The sequence below is a fragment of the Odontesthes bonariensis genome, chromosome 5 (assembly GCF_027942865.1).
Source record: "Odontesthes bonariensis isolate fOdoBon6 chromosome 5, fOdoBon6.hap1, whole genome shotgun sequence".
Taxonomy (NCBI): domain Eukaryota; kingdom Metazoa; phylum Chordata; class Actinopteri; order Atheriniformes; family Atherinopsidae; genus Odontesthes; species Odontesthes bonariensis.
The window spans coordinates 13,451,602-13,472,194 of record NC_134510.1 but is presented as its reverse complement, the minus strand read 5'-3'; the positions used below and the strand labels follow the sequence as shown (position 1 = coordinate 13,472,194).

Here is a 20,593-nt window from a genome sequence, read left to right as displayed (position 1 = left end):
ACATCCTCATCCTTACACTTCCTGAATCACAAGCAGACAATTGAGATGTCATTCATTGAGTAACAACTTGACAGCCAGTGGTGAAGTTGACTGATGGCCTTACTGCCCCCTACAGTCTCCCACTAACGCCCTCTGGAAAGCCACATCTATCACTGGAACTTTCAGGGCCCTGAGTGGAAGCCTCGGCCCATTAAAAGCATGCAGGGCCATCAGAAGTGTGTGTGTGCCTCTGAGAAGCGGAGATATTACAGGTTACAAAATGTGTTCTGGGCCGGTGCTTAGTAACGAGCACGGCAGTCTGCTCCACCGTATGAAACACTGTAAACAGTTTCAGAAGCTCTGTAATTCGGTTTAAACAGCTTCACCGAGCAACTTTTATGGATGTTTCATGCAAGGATAAGTGCTTTGTCCCAGATTCAATGAAAGTTATAAGCATCCATTTTACTTAGAAGATAATTAAAGTAAATTAAAAAAGCATGCTGTTGCATTGGTGTCTGTTATTCATATGTTTTTATAAGAGCCAGAAAAAAGGGATAAAAAGAACTGAAATCAAAGCGAAATTCATAGATTAGTTTATTACATCCTCAAATGAGGAAATACAAGAGCAGCTTAACTATTCTTTGTGTCTACAGAAGCAGAACACAGGTTTTGTTGGTTCAGGAGCTCCTGTTAAATCATTTAATTGCCACAGAAAAGCAGTGGCCTTTGACTCCGTGCAGAAGACATCATCCGCTTACAAGCTCACACAATAAAACCTATGCACGTCGTCATAAGCCTGCTTTGTTTCTAACACATCCAAGTGAAAACATTTATAGGACTAATTACATTGCTCTTGCATTGGATTTTCTGCCTGTGCTACACATGTTTTGGCAAAGTTCCCAGTATTGTGTCAAAAAGTCTCACTAACTCCCGACTGAAGTACCAACAGCCAGGCAATGAAGGAGGGAAAAACAAAGGAGGAAAAGCAAGAATTAAGTCCTGATACACATGAATGCAACCATTTCCAAGTTTAACAATAATAATAGTAATACATTAATTATTTAAAAAAGCGCCTTTCTTAACACTCAAGGACACTTTACAACACATTACAAACACAATAAATAAAATAACACAAGTTAAAAAGAACAATGAGAGTAGAGGGAGAATGCAGCTTGGAACAGATGGGTTTTGAGTTTTGATTTGAAGAGGGGTAAAGACTCAATGTTTGCGGATGTCTGGTGGGAGTGAGTTCCAGAGTTGGGGAGCAGAGCGACCTGAAAGCTCTGCTCCCCATGGTGCTGAGACGGGCAGAGGGCACACAGAGGTGGAGGGAGGAGGAAGACTTCAGGGAGCGAGAGGGGATGACAATGGAGAGGAGATCAGGTGGATTTGGTGCCAACTAAAAGGAGTTCAGTTTTATCTAGGGCTGGGCAACGATTAAAAATTTGAATCTAATTAATCACATGATTTCCCTGATTAATCACGATTAATCGCATTTGTACGCAAAATCCAAAAATGAATTCGGTCAGGAAGAGAAGGGAAAGCCCTAAAGTCAAGCCCGTGGTTCACCACCAACCTGTCAGCGTTTTTAATAGAATTTCCCCACTCAGCGACACACCCGCTGAGGAAAAAACCCTGCTAACTGGCAGCTCAATAGTCAGAAACGTGGCATTAGAGACACCAGTGACCACAGTCAAATGCATTCCAGGGGCCAGAGCGGGCGACGTAGAATCCTATTCAAAACTGCTGACAAAAGATAAGTGTAAATACAGTAAAATAGTTATTCACATTGACGTAATGACACCCGTTTATGCCTATCGGAGGTCAGAAAAATTAATGTTCTGTCAATGTGTAAAATGCCAAACAATGTCGGACTCTGTAGTTTTCTCTGGACCCCTGCCAAATCTGACCAGTGATGACATGTTTATCCACATGTCCCCCTTCAACCGCTGGCTGTCCAGATGGCATCCAGTAAACAACTTGGGCTACTGAGATAATTGGAAATCTTTCTGGGGAAAACCCAGTCTGATTAGGAGAGACGGCATCCATCCCACTTTGGAATGGAGCGGCTCTCATTTCTAGAAATATGGACAAATTTTTTTGTCACCCTAAAACATGACAACCCAGGTTTGAGACCAGGATGCCGTGTTTTAGTCTTACACACTTGTCTGCAGCTTCCCACCTGCTGCTAACCCCCCCCCCCCAAAAAACCCTATAATGACTGTATCTGCTCCCACACCACCCAAATTAAATAAATCAATGAACCTAAGAGGAGCAAATCCGGAAATCCTAAAAAAATTCAGACAAAAAAATTTAACTGAACAAAAACATAAAACAATTAAAATGTTGTTTGCTGAAAGTTAGATCTCTCCTTTCCAAGTCTCTGTTAGTGAATGACTTGATTGGTTATCATCATATTGCTATATGTTGTCTTACAGAAACCTGGTTAGCATGAATGAATCAACTCCCTCTGACTATTTAAATGTTCACGTTCCTCGAACCACAGGCAGACGGGCAGGAGTGGCAGCTATCTTCAGATCAGAGTTACTAATCGGTCCCAAACACCAAGACTAGTTTTAGTTCTCTTGAATCTCTGATTCTCAGTTTTTCCCACCCAAAGTGGAAATCACAAAAACCTCTGCTATTTGTTGTTGTGTATTGTCCACCTGGCCCTTATTCTGAGTTTCTGTCTGAATTCTCAGAGTTTTTATCTCGTTTAGTGCTAAGTACAGATAAAGTCATTGTGCAGACTTATGGAAATGAGTGTGAACGGTATTTCCCCACAACCCTGTCTTATCTGAGCATTTTTTGATAACTTTTGAGTTTACATTACTTGACTACACAGTATCTGAGAAGAAATTGAATCAATTTATAGTGAGTGTCTATCAGAGAATGCGATAACCAAGTCTAAAGAATTATTTAATTTTCTTCACTGCCGTGTGCAACAACAGAGGAGAGCTAACTAAATTTTACTCCTGCAGAACTTGATTGTCTCGTTGACAGCACTACAATTTCAACTCGTACAACATCGGACAATGTTGCCCCTCTGAAAATCAAGGCAATAAGTCAGAAGAAGCATGCTTCTTGTTATAATTCACAGCTGCCTGATCATCTGGTATCTGTGAGTTTGGAAGCCAGGTGACTGCCTCAGACTCCTTGCTGAGTTCTTTAGATAGACAGTTATAACTTTATTGATCCCTCGGGTGATTTCCTCTGGGAAATTATGGAAAAAGCTCCCAGGCACTCCTTGGATTTGAACCCAGGATCTCCTGTTTACTAGACAGGCACTTTGACCAACTAAGCAACAGCACCTTTGAACCCTTCCTGAACAGCTTTTGCTGCTGACTGTTGATCTCTCACTTGAGTACGTGTTGCCTCATCAATGGCAGACTGCATGTTCTTCCAGCAATGGATTTGGCATCTCTCACTAACTGACACTGCAAATGTGACTGGGGACTTATAAAAGAATGGAAACCTTTCAACTTTTCAATCTTTCATAATGTGCCTGTTCAATGATGAACTTTTCTGTCCTTCCTGCTTGAACAGAAAACACTTTTATTCTGTCATTTTAACTACATTTGTTTCTCATTCTCATTAGCTTTCTTTTAAAAAATCCATTATTAAGGACATGATTAACAAACAAAAGATAAATGGCATTTCTATTTGTATAAATACTCACAATACAGGGTCCAGAAACAAAACTCAAGCAAAATGTGTAAATGTTTAAATGGATAGATAAAAAAAGGGTTTAAAAAGGGTGGTATTGTCGTCCAATGATCTTCTTACTTCTTCATATCCAATCTCTGCAAATGAGGTCCTTCACCTTGTGACATCTAGCCGCCCCACCACATGTTCCCTTGACCCAGTCCCTTCCCCTCTCCTTCATTCTGCTGCACCTGATCTTCTTCTTCCTTACCTGACCCACCTCAATAACACATCTTTGACATCAGGCTCTTTTCCTTCTGCTTTCAAGAGTGCCAGAGTCACTCCTCTTCTAAAGAAACCAGCTCTTGACCGTTCAGAGATCAAGAATTACAGACCGGTATCCCTTCTACCCGTTCTGTCCAAAAACTCTTGAACGTGCTGTCTTTAAACAACTGTCCTCATACCTCCACCAAAACAACCTCTTGGATCCCTACCAGTCCGGGTTCAAGGTGGGCCACTCAACTGACACGGCCCTCCTTGCAGTAACTGAGTCACTCCAAACTGCTCGAGCTAACTCTCTCTCCTCTGTCTTGATTCTCCTGGACCTGTCTGCCGCATTTGACACAGTGAACCACCACATCCTTTTCTCTACCCTGGAGGGAATGGGTGTTTCTGGCTCTGCACTCTCCATGTTCTCATCCTACCTGACAGATCGCTCCTACCAGGTTACACTGAGAGGGTCTGTGTCGAAGCCACGTAGGCTCACCACTGGGGTTCCCCAAGGTTCGGTCTTGGGTCCTCTTCTTTTCTCCCTCTACACATCATCTCTTGGTTCTGTTATCCACTCCCATAACTTTTCCTACCACTGCTATGCAGACGACACCCAGCTGATTCTGTCTTTTCCCCCTTCTGACACCCAAGTGGAGGCATCCATCGCATCCAGTTTAAGACTCTGGTGCTAGCCTACAGGGCAGTGGAAGGAACAGCTCCTTCATACTTCCAGGCTATGGTCAAGCCCTACACCCCCGCCCGACCACTTCGCTCTGCGGCCTCCAGGCGCCTGGCTGCTCCCCCACTCAGTGGTCCCTGCGCACGATCGACACGGTCACGGCTTTTCTCTGTTCTGGAACGATCTCCCGACTGATGTCAGGACAGCTGAGTCGCTGCCCATCTTTCGCCACAGGCTGAAAACCCATCTCTTCAGGAAACAGTACTACCCTGATCCGCCCTCTTAGGACATCACCTGCTTCGTCCTAGTTCCTTACGCACTTATTTGTTTCCTAAATTGTCTTTGTTTTCTAAATTGTCTTCCCATGTGTCTAGGTACCTGACTTATCGCACTTACTCTAGCACTAGTTATGCTCTTAGCTGTTTGGTTTTGGAAAAAAATCCACTAGTGATTTCTTGTGACCTGAAGTTCTTTTGCCTAGCGATGTAGAACGCACTTATTGTAAGTCGCTTTGGATAAAAGCGTCTGCAAAATGACCGGAATGTGATGTAATGTAATGTAATAATTTGATTCAATTCAATTTTGTCAGTATAATGTCAACAGTAACAACATTTAGAATCTTGTTTAATACAGTCATCCTACTTTTTACCACAGGCCCCTGGTCTTTCTAAGATATATAAACAACTGAGATCTTCAACTCTGCATCACATGGTGGTAGCACCACCATTGTTTGAAAGTGTTTGATATCCCTACATTAACAATAAAAATGTAAAGTCAATTAAAACTGCATACAGCATTACCAGGCCTTCATCACCTCAAAAATACCATCCATATAGCTTAAAAAGACAAGAAACTGTGCTCTGATTTGGGAAATATCTTTGATCACTTTGAGAGAACACTGTGCATATTCAGCAGCTGACAGGGTCTGCCACTGCACCATGTTCTTTCTAAACCATGAGGAAAGAACAAGTTAATGATTTGACTGGCATTGAGATGAAAAAACACATCCAAGGACTCTGAATTCTCCATTCTTTTGAAATTTCCCACTCACACTCCCAGCATTACACAGAGAGATTTTCCCAGTGAATTCAGTATTTGCTGACAGTGATGAGGCAACAGCTGTCCAAGTTAGTATAAATACCAGCACATTTCTCACATTCTACTATCAGACAGCATCAGTCGAAGGAGCTCCCAAAAGTCATCAAGATCAGAAGAAATCTGCTTTTTTCAGGATCTTAAACCCTCCTAAGATGAAGACATTCAGCGTTGCAGTTGCAGTGGCCGTCGTGCTCACATTTATCTGTATTCAGGAGAGCTCTGCTGCTCCGAGCTCTGAAGTAAGAGCTCGATTTAAACCCTTTCAGTGCAATGAAAATGTTTTCAACATGTCAAGACTTTATTCCTGAATCTGACACGTTCTTTAACAGGTGCATGATAGGGTGGAGGAGATGGCCGAGGACAGTCCAGTTGCTGGAAATCAGGAGATGCCAGTGGAATTTTGGAAGGCATCTTTAGTTAACCCAATGAATGAATTGAAATATCATCTATAATGTGAATGAATGGGTTGTTACTGTGAAGAGTCCTGGTGCTCTGTTGTTTCATAAAGAGGAGAAGGAGAGTGACTGATCACACTGTGATGAAAACCTTCTTCTTGTCCCACACAGATGCCGTATGGAATCAGACAGAAGCGCCTCGCTGCTGCTAAATGCAAATTTTGCTGTAACTGCTGCGGCATGAGTGGTTGTGGTGTCTGCTGCGATTTCTGAGGAGTCCTGCATCAGCCTGGAGCTCCTTCAACAATCACAAGACTTTTATTTGTTGAAAAAGTTTTAATAAAGCCCTTTGTTTATTAGAATTGTTGTTGTGGTTGTAAATATCTGAGGATGTGAGTGGATTTATGCACATTGCAATTCATGTTCTGAGTGAATCATCCCAACTCTGCTAAATATCTGCAGATGCTACAGAGTGTTTGCTCAAAAAAGTTCAATCTTACTAACAAAAAAAGCGTGGAAGTAGTCGTTTCCTCATCATAACCAAGTCATGTTATATCCTAAACTCAAGCAGCAAGTGATAAAAGTGCTTCATTAAACTGTTGTCGTGTTATTAATGGAACGTATGTTGGTCTCAGTCTTTGATCACACAAAAGATCATGTTTGAAAGCACGGTGCTCGACTGCTCCATCCACCCTCCCTCCTTTCCCTTGTGAGGACTTTATTGGCTCATTTGAACAATAATAACATCTGCTCTGATGAGGATACACTTCTACCATTTGTAAGGACGATACGTTAAGGGACATTGTTATATTTCTTATTGAAAGGTATGAACAAACAACTCATATGATCATTTCAGTTGGAGGACTTGATGTCTGAAACACTTTATACATTTCTTAGTTCAGTTACAAATATGAGAAAAACACATCATCTTGCTGTGTGACGAGATTTCCTACATCGAAAAGATTATTTAGTGTTCGTTTAGTAAAAAGAAAAATTGGCATATTTTTCCTGTTTATTCAATTCAATTCAATTCATTTTTATTTATATAGCGCCAAATACAACAAATGTCATCTCAAGGCACTTAGATAGTAAGTCCAATTCAAGCCAATTGGAATTCAATTAATTAATAATAATCATAATTCATAAAATAATCCAATTCGTTCATATAGAGCCAATTCAAAAACAATTTCCTAGCTAAGAAAACCAACAGATTGCACTGAAAACTTTTTGTATTTCGGTCAAATCTCCCGGCCTGAGCGTGCCTGAGGTGACTGATGAGAAAAACGACTCCCTTTTAACAGGAAGAAACCTCTGGCAGAACCAGACTCAGGAAGGGTGGCCATCCGCCTCGACCAGCTGGGGTTTGAGAAGACAGAAAGGGGGGGAGGGCCGCAGCGGCGGTGGCACTGTAACACCATTCAAAGGATATCTGTTGGAACAGGGAAACACGAGTTAATGACTACAATAATATCACATATACATAAAGAGAGTAAAGTGAGGAAAGGTGTGACAGATGAGGCCCCCAGCAGTCTAGGCCTATAGCAGCTTAACTATGGGATGTTTCAGGATTACCTGAGCCATCCCTATTCAAGGTAAACACAAGAAACTTGTGCTAACGAAAAAATAAATAATAAAATAAAGGACCAGACTCAGAGAGTAATTCCCTATACTCCCTATATAGATCTGCTCCTCACACCACAACAACCATCTTTTTACAGCCACAAGCTACCTCAGCCTCTCACCAACTGCACACCAGTCACAGCGGGGTGGGGATGCAAACCCTGGTTCGGGTAGGGGGAGAAATAAAAGAGGTAAGATAAGCGGGAATGGGATTCAAACCCTGGTTCGGGTAGGGGGTAATGAAAGTATAGAGGGTGCCAGAGGTGGAGGCAGAACAAGACACACTAGCAGACACACTATCAGATTCAACAGACCTAACTATAAGCTTTATAAAAAAGGAAAGTTTTAAGCCTGGTCTTAAAAGTGGAAAGGGTGTCTGCTTCCCGGACATTTACTGGCAGCTTATTCCACAAGAGAGGGGCCTGATAACTGAAGGCTCTGCCTCCCATTCTACTTTTAGAAACTCTGGGAACCTCAAGTAAACCTGCAGTTTGGGAACGAAGTGCTCTGTTAGGAAAATATCTTACAATGAGATCTTTAAGATATGATGGAGCTCGGTCATTAAGAGCTTTATATGTAAGGAGAAGAATCTTAAATTCTATTCTGAATTTAACAGGGAGCCAATGAAGAGAAGCTAAAACTGGAGAAATATGATCTCTCCTGTTAGTTCTCATCAAAACTCTGGCTGCAGCATTTTGGATCAACTGAAGGCTTTTCAGAGAATATGTGGGACAGCCCAATAATAAAGAATTACAGTAGTCCAATCTTGAAGTAACAAATGCATGAATTAGTTTTTCTGCATCACTCTGAGACAAGATGTTCCTGATTTTAACAATATTACGAAGATGAAAGAAGGCAGTCCTAGAAACCTGTTTTATATGCGAGTCAAATGATAAGTTCTGGTCAAAAATAACTCCAAGGTTCCTCACTGTAGAACTAGAAGCCAAGGAAATACCATCTAGAGTAACTATATAGCTAGACAATTTCTCCCTGAAACGCTCAGGTCCAAAGATAACGACTTCAGTTTTGTCTGAATTTAGAAGCAGACAGTTCTGAGTCATCCAGGTCTTTATGTCTTTAAGACATGCTAGTAGTCTGACCAACCTATTGGGTTCATCTGGTTTTATAGAGAAGTACAGCTGAGTATCATCAGCATAGCAATGGAAATTTATGCCATGCTGTCTAATAATGTTACCTAATGGAAGCATGTATAAAGTGAAAAGAATCGGTCCAAGCACAGAACCCTGGGGAACTCCATGACTTACTCTGGTGTGTGAGGAAGATTCTTCATTTACAAGAACAAACTGAAATCTATCAGATAAATATGACTTAAACCAGCCTAATGCAGTTCCTTTAATCCCAATAACATGTTCAAGTCTGTGTAATAAGATACTGTGATCGACCGTATCAAATGCAGCACTGAGATCCAACAGGACAAGCACAGACACAAGTCCGCTATCAGAGGCTAAGAGGAGATCATTGGTAACTTTCAGCAGTGCAGTTTCTGTGCTATGATGCACTCTGAATCCTGACTGAAACTCTTCAAACAGATTATTTCTGTGTAAGTGATCACAAAGCTGAGCTGCAACTATTTTTTTAAGAACTTTAGACATAAAAGGGAGATTGGATATAGGTCTATAATGAGCCAACACTTCTGAATCAAGAGTAGGTTTTTTAAGTAAAGGTTTAATTACAGCAACCTTATAAGTCTGAGGTACATATCCTGTCAACAAAGACAGATTGATCAAATCCAATATGGAAGTGTCAATTAATGGGAAAACCTCCTTGAACAGTCTGGCTGGGATTGGGTCTAAAACACAAGTTGATGGTTTAGAAGAGACTATTGCTGTTGTTAGTTCAGAGAGATCAACTGGGCAGAAGCCGTCTAAATACAAATCAGGTTCTAAAGATACTTCTAAAGCTGCTGTACTTGATGATACATCACTGATAATAGTGGGAAGGACTCCATCAATCTTCTCTCTGATAGAAACAATTTTATTAATAAAGAAGCTCATGAAATCATCACTGCTGAGAGTTAAAGGAATAACTGGCTCAGCAGAGCTCGGACTCTTAGTCAGACTGGCTACAGTGCTGAAAAGAAACCTGGGATTATTCTTATTCTCTTCTATCAATGATGAATAATAAGCAGTTCTAGCTTTACGAAGGGCTTTCTTATACATTGTTAAACTATCTTTCCAGACTAACTGACTCTTCTAAATTAGAGGAACGCCACTGTCTCTCCAGCTTTCTTGCAGTCTGCCTTAAAGCACGCAGCTGTGAATTATACCAAGGAGCCAACCTCTTCTGACTGATTACCTTCCTTTTCAGAGGGGCAACATTGTCCAGTGCTGTACGCATTGAAACTATAGTGCTGTCAACAAGAGAGTCAAGTGCTGCTGGAGTAAAGTTTAGGTAGTCGTCCTCTGTCATATCTGCACATGGCAGTGAAGAAAAGGATGATGGAATTAATTCTTTAAATCTGGTTACAGCATCCTCTGATAGACACCTTCTATACGTAAATTTCTTCTCAGAAACTGTATAGTCAAGTAATGTAAACTCAAAGGTTATCAGAAAATGGTCAGATAAGACAGGGTTATGAGGGAACACTGTTAACTGTTCACTCTCAATGCCATAAGTCAGCACAAGATCAAGGGTGTGATTAAGGCAGTGAGTCGGTCCGTGAACACTCTGAGAAAATCCAATAGAGTCCAATATAGAATTAAAGTTCATATTCAGGCTGTCATTTTCAACATCTACATGAATATTAAAGTCACCCACTACAATGACTTTATCTGTACTCAGCACTAACTGGGATAAAAACTCTGAGAATTCAGACAGAAATTCAGAATAAGGGCATAATGCATTTCTAGTTTGTAGTTACACCATGCTGTAACTTGATGGATAATTCTATCTTAGCACCAATATTTAATATTTCTCTATCTTATATATTAAAAAAGAAAAAAAGAAAAAATGAAAGTCCTGAAATGCTTTGAATAATTTTCGCTGGTTGACTTATTATGGAATGCCACTGTAAGAAACGTTTCAAAACTCTCAGAGAACTGGCTGTTCATTTGATTTTCTATATTAAACATGTTGTTTAGTTTTGTGTTTGTTTGTTGTGTTCTGTTTTGTTTGTTTTGTTTTGTTCTTTTCTTTATTTGTAGGGGCCGTCTTGGGTGGGGCGGGTGGGTGCCTTCGGGTTGCCAAGTGGCTCCCCGAATACGCTGCGGGCCCTGGACCTGGTGAACATCGAGCCCTCCTGCTCTGTGGCGGATCCCAGGAAACAGGGGTGCCTGTTGCAGCCATTCCTTGGCTGCCCTCTCCGGGGGAGCCTCTCCCCCCCGGTCTTCTAGATCCCCATACCCCTCTCCCTTCTGGCTCCTGTACACAGCACACATTCACACACATAGGGTTTGAGGGCGGGTATGTTCTGTGGGGGGCAGCGGATGGGTCCACGTAGGTGGTCCCCTTTGCTGCACTCTGCAGCCCCCCGCCCTTGTTTTAATTACACCTTAGACATTACTAATCATGAGACACACGCACACACACGTTAGGTTTTGGGGGGCGATAGCACTGAGTGGTATCTGGTGGGCGGGGCTCTTTGGGTATGTAGGCTGCCCGGAGGGCCACGCTCCCAGTTCCACAAGGTTGCTTGCCCCTCAATTTTAAATGCTCACTATTAGAAAATATCAAAGAGCCAGAGGGGAGAGGGGAGGGGTCTTTCCGCACCCCTGTTGCCTGGTTGCTGCCTGGGGCCAGGAGGAGGAGTTGTCCTGCTGGTTCGGGGTCTGTGGTGGCTGGGGGGCTGCTGGCCCCTGGATGTGCCCGCTTTGCCACACTCCAGCAGAGGTGGGGGATGGATGCATGTGCCGTGCGAGTGTTTGTGGATGTGTTTTTTTTTTTTTTTCTTTATGTATGTATGTATGTATTTATTTATTTATTTATTTTATTATTATTATTATTATTATTATTTTATTTTATTTTATTTTTTCTCTTATACGATTTATGGGGGTGACTGGGTCTGGGTCTGGGTCCTGCTGTCCTCTGGCCTGCTTGTGCTGTTCCTGATTGGGGGGGGCATTGCTTCTCCCCGCTGCTCGCGGCCTCATCCACCTGTGGGCACGTCTTGCCCGGGGCGCTTGCCCAGGGGCACTGGGGCAGGCGCTGGCCCACTGCGGTTGGCTGTCTGGGGCGCCTGGCCCTCTCGGGTGTTGGGCGGGGCCCCTGACGGGGGGTTTTGGTGGCGCTCGGGCTCGCAGGGGCCGGTTCCGGCGAGCGGCCCATGTCTGGGTGGTGGGGGCCTGGCGGGGCTGGTAGGCTGCCGCCTCTGGTCGCCGGGGGGGCTCTGCCCGATGCTTGTGGGGACTCTGTCCGGGAGCTTCCTCTGCTGTCTTCTGGGGGGATGCGTGGTTGTCCCTATGGTGGGCTTCCGGGGTTCTGTGCTCCTTGGGGGCTGTTGGTGGCCTGGGTCTGGGGGCCCTCTCGGCCTGCTTCTGATTGCTGGGGGGGGGGGGATTGTGACACTATACACTGATATTTAAGCATGGTTATTATGTGGGACCATCTATGTGTATTGCATGTTCATGCACACACACACACACACACACACACACACACACACACACACACACACACACACACACACGCACACACACACACACACACACACGCGCACACACACACACTCACACACACACTCACACATTCATTAGCCCAGTAGCATGCTCACTATGCTCACTAAGCAGTTGTTGTGCTGTCCTGTGGTTTTAGGTCACCTGTGTATTATATGAGATTGTTGCTGCTTGTGTTTTTTTGTTTGTGTGTTTGTTCTCTGCTTGTCTGCTTACAGGTGCTCCTGGTGCTTCTAAGGTTGGATTCCCCACAAAAGCCGTGAATCGTCTTCAGTTTTGTTTTTACAGGTGTAGCAGCTGGTTGTCGGATTTTTCATTGTTTTTTATGTTTGTCTCTTCATGTTTCTGTTCTTTTTTTCTCTTCTTCGCTTTCCCTCTCTCTCTGTCCCCCGGTCCGGTTCGGCACTATTATCATATCATGTTAAATATTGTAACAAAAATAAATAAATAAAAATGAGGAGTTGATGGGCGTCAAGGGGAGCTTTACATTCATAAAGCTTCCCTTGACATAGCAAATGTGTTTAGCATAAATGGTATTCAGATTACAATTCTGCTGCCATAATGCTGGACAGGACAAGGAAAAAACAAACAAAAAAAACATGTTGTTTAGTATCAGCTGCAGAACATGTTTTACAGATTTAAACCGCACAAATGTTATAAAAAATACTGCTTTATGAAATATACTGTCCTGTAAGCCAAAGTAAGAGATCATATTATCATTTAAAGGGAAATCATGGTAAAAAATGATCATGAATTAAAGTATCTCTGCTGATTCCTTCTTTAAGTTTATACCTTTCATTGGGAAACTTCTGACGTGGTAGATTAAACAGAGATTTGAAGAGTCCTGTTGTAAAGCATAACCTTCAACACATATAGACTATTCATCCTCTTTTTTATTGACAGTATGGTTGTAGTATTGTGCAATCACACAGGTCAACTGGGATTTCAGGTATTGCTAAACATACAGTATGAGTTAAGACTGCAATAACACAGATACAGCTTTAATGTATCGATCGCTTTGTTAATCAGCAAATGCTGAAATGATTTGATATCAAATGATCAATTAGTCTTCAGGTGTTTTAAGAGCCTTTATCATTACATTATTTCCATCGTGCTTATTTGAAGTTGTGCTATATACAAATGAAAATATTTAGAAAACGATCTGCCATTTATCTTTTGCAGGTTAATCATGTCCTTCATGATGGATTTTTAAAAAGAAAGTTAATGAGAATGAGAAAAATAATGTAGTTAAAATGACAGAATAAAAGTGTTTTTGTTCAACCAGAAAGGACAGAAAAGTTCATTATTGAACAGGCACATTATGAAAGATTGAAAAGTTGAAAGGTTTCCATTCTTTGATAAGTCCCCAGTCAAATTTGCAGTGTCACTTAGTGAGAGATGCCAAATCCATTGCTGGAAGAACATGCAGTCTGCCATTGATGAGGCAACGCCTGCTCAAGTGAGAGAACAACAGCCAGCAGCAAAAACTGATCAGCAAGGTTTCAAAGGCACTGTGGCTTAGTTGGTCAAAGTGACTGTCTAGTAAACAGGAGATCCTGGGTTCAAATCCCAGCAATACCTGAAAGCTTCTTCCTTGATTTCACATAGGGAACCACCTGAGAGTTCAAAAAAGTTCTAACTGTCTATCTAAAGAGCTCCACAAGGAGTCTAAGGCAGATACCAAATGTGACAAGATGTGAAAACATTTGTGGGGATCCTCAAAGACCCCCAACCAACACAGTTTAAATTATCTATTGCCAATTTCCCAGAACCATACACTCCTGGACACCCTCTGTACTGTCCTCACTATGGTGTAGGAACCAGGCTAGACAGTAAGTTAAACTTTCCTTTATCCGTGATGAAAAGTTTTATTGAAATCCTTCACATGTAGAATCCTCAATCACAAAGTCAGGAAAGTGAAACTAAAAATAAAACAACAATGAATATAATTAGCAGTGGTGGTTCTAGACCATTTTTGATCCAGAGCCTTGGCCCTTCTGGACTCTATGCTCAGGACACCAAGATCACTGAGTCTCTCATCAGTAGTGGTGGACCGCAGGAAGGTTTTTATCAGTTTCAGTGTGGAGAAACTGCGTTCGCAAGAGGCTGAGCTTACAGGAAGGGTTACAGCAATCTTGCACAGTCTGAAGAGCTCAAAGAAAACCTCCCTGTATGGCTCCATAAAACAAATCAGCTCAACTGTACTGCATGGCCTTTTAACTTCACAACTCTGTACCTTTCTGTCCAAAACTCTCTTGAATTGATGGAGCTCATGCCCTAAATCATCAATATCTGCATTGTACAAACGGCCAAATGAAAAAAACATTGCTCTCCTTTAAAAAGGAATCACTCTGGGGGCTGAGAGACTGTAAGCTTCTCATGAGCTCACAGTTGGTATTGGAGAAACGCCTGTCCAACTCATTGAATATGCTGTCAATTACAGGATAGAAAAATGACGTGCGAAACATATCTTTGTCACGTTCTACCTCCCTCTGACCAACAGTGCTTAGTGTGCAGTAGCCACTGAGTCTAGAGCTCAGACTTCTCTGACGTTTCCCCACTGACGTCGTTGCAGAATCACACTGCTCACAAACATTCAATGCTTCATCCCACAACTTATCAAAGAATGACTCCTGCCTGTGGTCTTTCAATGTCTGGACTAAAGCATTTACTAAGTCAACAGCTCTTGACAGGTCAACAGTTTGTGACTGTAACATGTCAGACAGTAGCTTTGTCTCCCCAAACAAGTTACGTAGAGTAACCAGACGCACATTCCAGGTCAATTTGAGCCAGAAGACCTCTGGCCTCAACAGTTTTATCACCATGGCGTTCAAGAGCAATTTCTTGCAGTAGTCGTTTAAGGGCAGGTAGGGTGTCCAAAATAGTACGTAGAGCTAGATATCGGCATGCCCAACGTGTGTCACTTAAACGTTGCAGCTCTCTTGTTCTGTCAAACATTTCTCTTTGGAGAGACAGCCATTTTGGATGTACACTTGAGGCAGAGGTAAAAATATAAAGACTCTGTAACAAAGAAAAAAACTCCTCTGTTTCTGGGACACTTTTGACTACATCAACTAGCACTAAATTCAGACAATGTGCACTGCAATGGATGTAGAAGGCAAATTTAGCCTGTTCTCTGATCCTTGCCTGAACCCCTGAATGCTTACCGCTCATAACAGCAGCGCCATCGTACGCTTGGCCTATGAGGTTATTTTTGTAGTTCAGGCCATAACGTTCTAGCAAGTGCACTATTTGTCCAGTGAGCCCTGCTGCATCTAACCTCTCTGCAGATTCAAAATGGAGAAAACTCTCCTTAATGGCCCCATTATAATAGTACCTGAGTGTGAAAGAAATCTGCTCTTTTTTGGAAATATCCTTTGTTTCATCAGCCATAATACTAAAAACTTCACTGTTCTTCACTTCTTCAATGATTTCAGACCTAACCATTTCTGCCAAACAACCCAAAACCTCATTCTGGATGATCTTGCTAGTGTACTTTGCATTATGGATGGAATTCAATCTTCTCTTAACAAGTGGATCGTGGTTAGCAACTGTGCTAAGAATTTCCCTGAAGTTTCCTTTGTTATTGGAGGCATCAGATTCATCATGTCCTCTTTGTGCTATGTTTTGTGTAGCGGTAAGTAACAGCACTTCCCCAACTGTTTTAATGTATGCCCAATTTTCTTGTACTTGTTTTGTGTGTTCTTTGTCAAGGAGATTTGCTAGTGTTGCATCCGTTTTAATAGCTCTCTGATAATCCCGCCAAGCTATCATTGCACACTTGTGTCGATCAGATTTTGCATGTACTGAAAACCCTGCATCTCTCATAGTTGCTTTTTTCCAGTTTCTAAAACCAGGTGATGAAACAAAAACAGTGTCTGGGGCATTTGGTGTGCTAAAATGTCTACATGCATAGCAGTATGTACAGTCCATCATGACAGAATACTCAAGCCATGGATGAAGAGTATACCAGATTGGCCTGAAGCTCCGCCTTCTGTCCCCCATCAACGTGGTGGGGAACATATTCAATTTGGGCTGTACTGGTACATCATTCTTGGACTTGCTGATATCTGTAGGAAGATGTACAGTACACATAAGGCACAACCACAACATGTCTTTACTTATGCACAGGGCTCTCAAGTCTCACGCAATGAGCGTGAGACACACGCATTTCAACAAGTTCACACGCTCACACGCCACACATGCCATTTCTCACGCTGAGAAATGATCAACTTCGTCGCACAGAAATTCTAATGGTCGATACTATAAACGAGTCAATGGCAGGTTACTGTGCGCTCGTACAGCTCAGAACCCAGCTCTGGTACAGCTGTCTTGATTTAGAAACCCATCAGCAAATCACAAAATAGAATTTCTTGTTGCCGGATGAGGTCTGAAATAGCTTTCAGCGGCAAGCACACGTGCAGAGGTTGTAGACGAGCTGGAGGTGGAAGAGCCCCCCCCCCCCGCGCACACGGCCCGGCCCCTGCCCCGCCCTAATCTCACTCCAAGCAAACTTGAAAACTTGAGAGCCCTGCTTATGCATGCATATCTGCATATATTTCAAAATGTAGGCCAAGTATTTACTTAAAAAAAAAAGAAACGTTAGAGCCATATTGACACAAAAAATAATTTGCAGCAGAATACCTACAATGAAATTGTAATTGCACTGCTATGCAAATAGTAAGAACCTTCTTAATCACAAATCTGATGGTGCAGTACTTGATCCACATGGATGCACTTGCTGTCCCTCTGGCTGTTCTTCTCTCTGTCCCTGTATGTTTTCATGCTCCTCACCCTCTTCTTCATGCTCCTCACCCTCTTCCTCATGCTCCTCACCCTCTTCCTCATGCTCCTCACCCTCTTCCTCATGCTCCTCACCCTCTTCTTCATGCTCCTCACCCTCTTCCTCATGCTCCTCACCCTCTTCCTCATGCTCCTCACCCTCTGGAATTTCCCTCTCTGTGTCAGAGCCCTCAGTTTCATCACATGCTCTCACTCCAACCTCCACCGACTCCTCTGGCTCTCCGTCTTCCTGCTCCTCAGCTCTCAACACCTTGATTTGTTTCTCTCACTCTTTTGTTTACTGGGGCAAAAAAGGACGCTATGTCCCGTCCTTGTTTCATGATAACTAGAATTAGAAGAAAAACCCGTTGGGGCATGCATTACATTTCGTTGCCTAACCATCCTTCCCTACTTAACACGGGCAGATTGTGCAGACAGCAAGGATAGGCTACTGACGTTTGGATATTAGCTTCTGTTTTGATGTGTTTGCTAAAATATGATTTAGTTTCTAAACATATCGAGACCAGACATTTACAAACTTGATTTCGTTATCAGTGTGAAGAACAAGAGTAACACGGTTAAGTGCAAGAACATCAAGTCACTTGAGATGAAATCGTTTTGCTTACCTTACCGACTCTTGCAACAGGAGAAATCGTCGCTCCTCTCCCCAATAGTAGGCTACTTGCTGCACTGTTATTCACCACGAGCCAAAAACGTGACAGACTACAGTGCTTGGGTGCCCCAGTTTTATAGCTGGGTTTCAGTTACGTCATCACGGGAGCGCGCAAATTTAACTTGGTGGGCAGGAAGCTTGAATACAGCATAGCAACAACATGGAGATGAGTGAATATTGTAGTGGTTTGGAGCCGGCAAAGGTATTTGGCGTTAGAAGGGAAATACATTGGGCGAGACCCATACTTAAAGCAATTATCTTCTCTAGAACAGCCATGATAAACTATTTAAAACATTACAACAATATTACTGGGCATGAAACAACATGAAGTAATGCTAACCTAGCAGTATATGGTATTGTCGTTAAATACTTGAACGCAGTTTTTCTAGAGAAGATAATTGCTTTGTATATGGGAGTATCGTCCATTGACTGTTTTGGGCTTTCACATGCGCGCGCATACCAACAACAGGTAAGTGACATGCTGTTCATAAAGTTGTTTTGTAACGTCCCCATGCCAGTAATGTGAGAACCATGCATATGGTTTTGATGGTAAGGCTTGTGACTTTATTGTCGGATGGTTTATAAAGTGGTGTGACGTTTCTGCAGTGTGCAAGTTGTTGTTTTACATGGAAGGTTTAGAATTTGCCCCTTGGCCACCACGTATTTGGCTAGCATGACAGGCTGCGCAAACAGCGCAATCGCCGCACAGGGAGCGCCGATTTGCACCAGTCTGTGTCCTACTGTCAGTATTTGACAACTTCTAGCGATGGGATTGCGCTTCCAATGCCCCGGAGTTCTCCTTTAATGAAAGTGTCCGATTTTTCGCAAGACCGGAACGATTTGCCGAATATTAAGACTTCTTACTATACCAAGCAACAGATGAAGGCCCACAAAAGTTTGGAGGCATACAAGTATTATCACAGCGGATGGATCAGCAAACTCGGAGTAAAACTTCTACAGAATTATTGTGTTTTGGTGTTCGCCAGGGTAAGTTTGTTTTCTGTGTTGTTTATGGTGCATTATCCCAATGGAAAATGCAGTGTGTAGTGCAGGGCTGGGCAGTAAAGCAGAACTTAAAATGTTGAATGCGAGCTGTGAATGTTGGCACTCAAATAACAATAAAAAATGTTTATGTTTTGATAAAATGCCGAGATCCAAATATCCAAATGCTAACATTGTGTCTTTGTTAGCCTAATGCACAAGGCAGAGAGAGAGCGAGCGAGCGATTCTGTTGTCAAGAACTTGGGAGCTAATGTGCCCTGTTAGCACTTAAGCACTTCGTGGATACTACTGAAACGTGAAGATTGTGACGACGTGACAAATTTGTTTTGTTTAGATCAACCACTCTCAGAGATCGCATGAAACACCGATGACGGTGTCTTAGCTCTGTGTTTTGGTAACCCAGCTTGACCGTCGGAGCCCAGTCCATTGACTCAGTAGCTAACAACGCGCTGGGACAGCCTTCAAAACAAAGCCCAAACGTAGCCCGTATTACATTACTGTTGATTGGCATTTAACAACATAATACTTTACTGCACTACTACTACTAAACAGTTAGATTTCGCACATACCTTTGACGAAGTGGTCGCCGCAGACACGAGCATTTGCAGATTCGGCTCCTCCAGTCTGTAAACGTAGGTTAGCTATCCACTTTTTGCGGCGTTGTTTTATTATTTTTTTCCATTTCTCACCTCTATGGGCGATTACCTTAGGTACTCGATAGTAACCCTTTCCCTTCTCTCGGTTAGACTGATTGCTACATCCAAAAACGGCACAAAACTGAGGTATTTTGGGCAAAAAGTGGCAGACAAAACACAGTGTTTTCAATGGGATCCAGCTTCAGTTGCCCACCACTTAGGTTTGCGCGCTTAGAAAATACGGAAGTGACGTCAAGTGAAACCCTCCTATTACGCTTGTAGAACGTCGCGTCGCATTAGTTCCACTTTTGGTGCTCGGGTGTAAAATCATAATAAATTCATATTTATTTTTTTATTTGGTCAGCACGGGGTGGCCACAGGGGTGGCCAGGGACATGTCTACGGGGGCACGGGCTACCCCAGGCCCCCGTGTAGAACCGCCATTGATAATTAGGATCTACTTCGTTTCTATACAAGCTAAGAAGGTTAACATACATCAACTAAACAAGCTAAGCTAATGACCTTCACATTCACTGTAAATAGCAGTGCCTAAACTGACCTATAACTAGCTATTTAGCTAACATTTTAGCATCTTCAGAAATCGTTTTTTTTAATCTATCATCCACCATTTACTTTTATAACTCTTTTTAAGAACATAAATTCGACATAAACTATGAAGTTACAAATTACAACTTAGTCTAATAACATTACCAAAGGAATACCAACAAGTGATGCCTCTGCTGGGGTAAATGAAATCGCTTTTGTTCATGAGCCTTTCCACAGCATCTTAACAGCTTGCCTTGCTCCAACTAACTAGCAACTCCCCACTTCCTGTTTCTAACTAAGACATATTCGTCAAAATAAAAGTCTATCTTCCTGTCACATGCATTTCACATTGAATAAAGGTCCCAAATTATTTATATCTGCCTGAAGGCAGCACACCCTCATTTTTTTGACTTCATCAGTATGAGGAGCGTGAGCCCTGTTGTGGAGTCAGGTGAAAATACCGATCTTAACAATATTGAACATACAGTCTGCCATTGATGAGGCAACACCTGCTCAAGTGAGAGAACAACAGTCAGCAGCAAAAGCTGTTCAGGACAGGTTTAAAGGTGCTGTGGCTTAGTTGGTCAAAGTGCCTGTCTAGTACACAGGGGGTCCTGGGTTAAAATCCCAGCAGTGCCT

At 42.5% G+C, this 20,593-nt stretch overlaps 2 non-coding genes and 1 pseudogene across 2 annotated transcripts; all 3 read left to right on the top strand.

Moving 5' to 3' along the window:
- The first annotated feature begins 1,494 nt into the window (after positions 1-1,494).
- Positions 1,495-2,098, top strand: LOC142380563 (uncharacterized; annotated as a pseudogene).
- An 11,726-nt stretch (positions 2,099-13,824) lies between these two features.
- On the top strand, positions 13,825-13,898 carry trnat-agu (transfer RNA threonine (anticodon AGU)). Its single transcript has one exon. It is a non-coding gene; the product is annotated as a tRNA-Thr (tRNA).
- A 6,621-nt stretch (positions 13,899-20,519) lies between these two features.
- Positions 20,520-20,593, top strand: trnat-agu (transfer RNA threonine (anticodon AGU)). Its single transcript has one exon. It is a non-coding gene; the product is annotated as a tRNA-Thr (tRNA).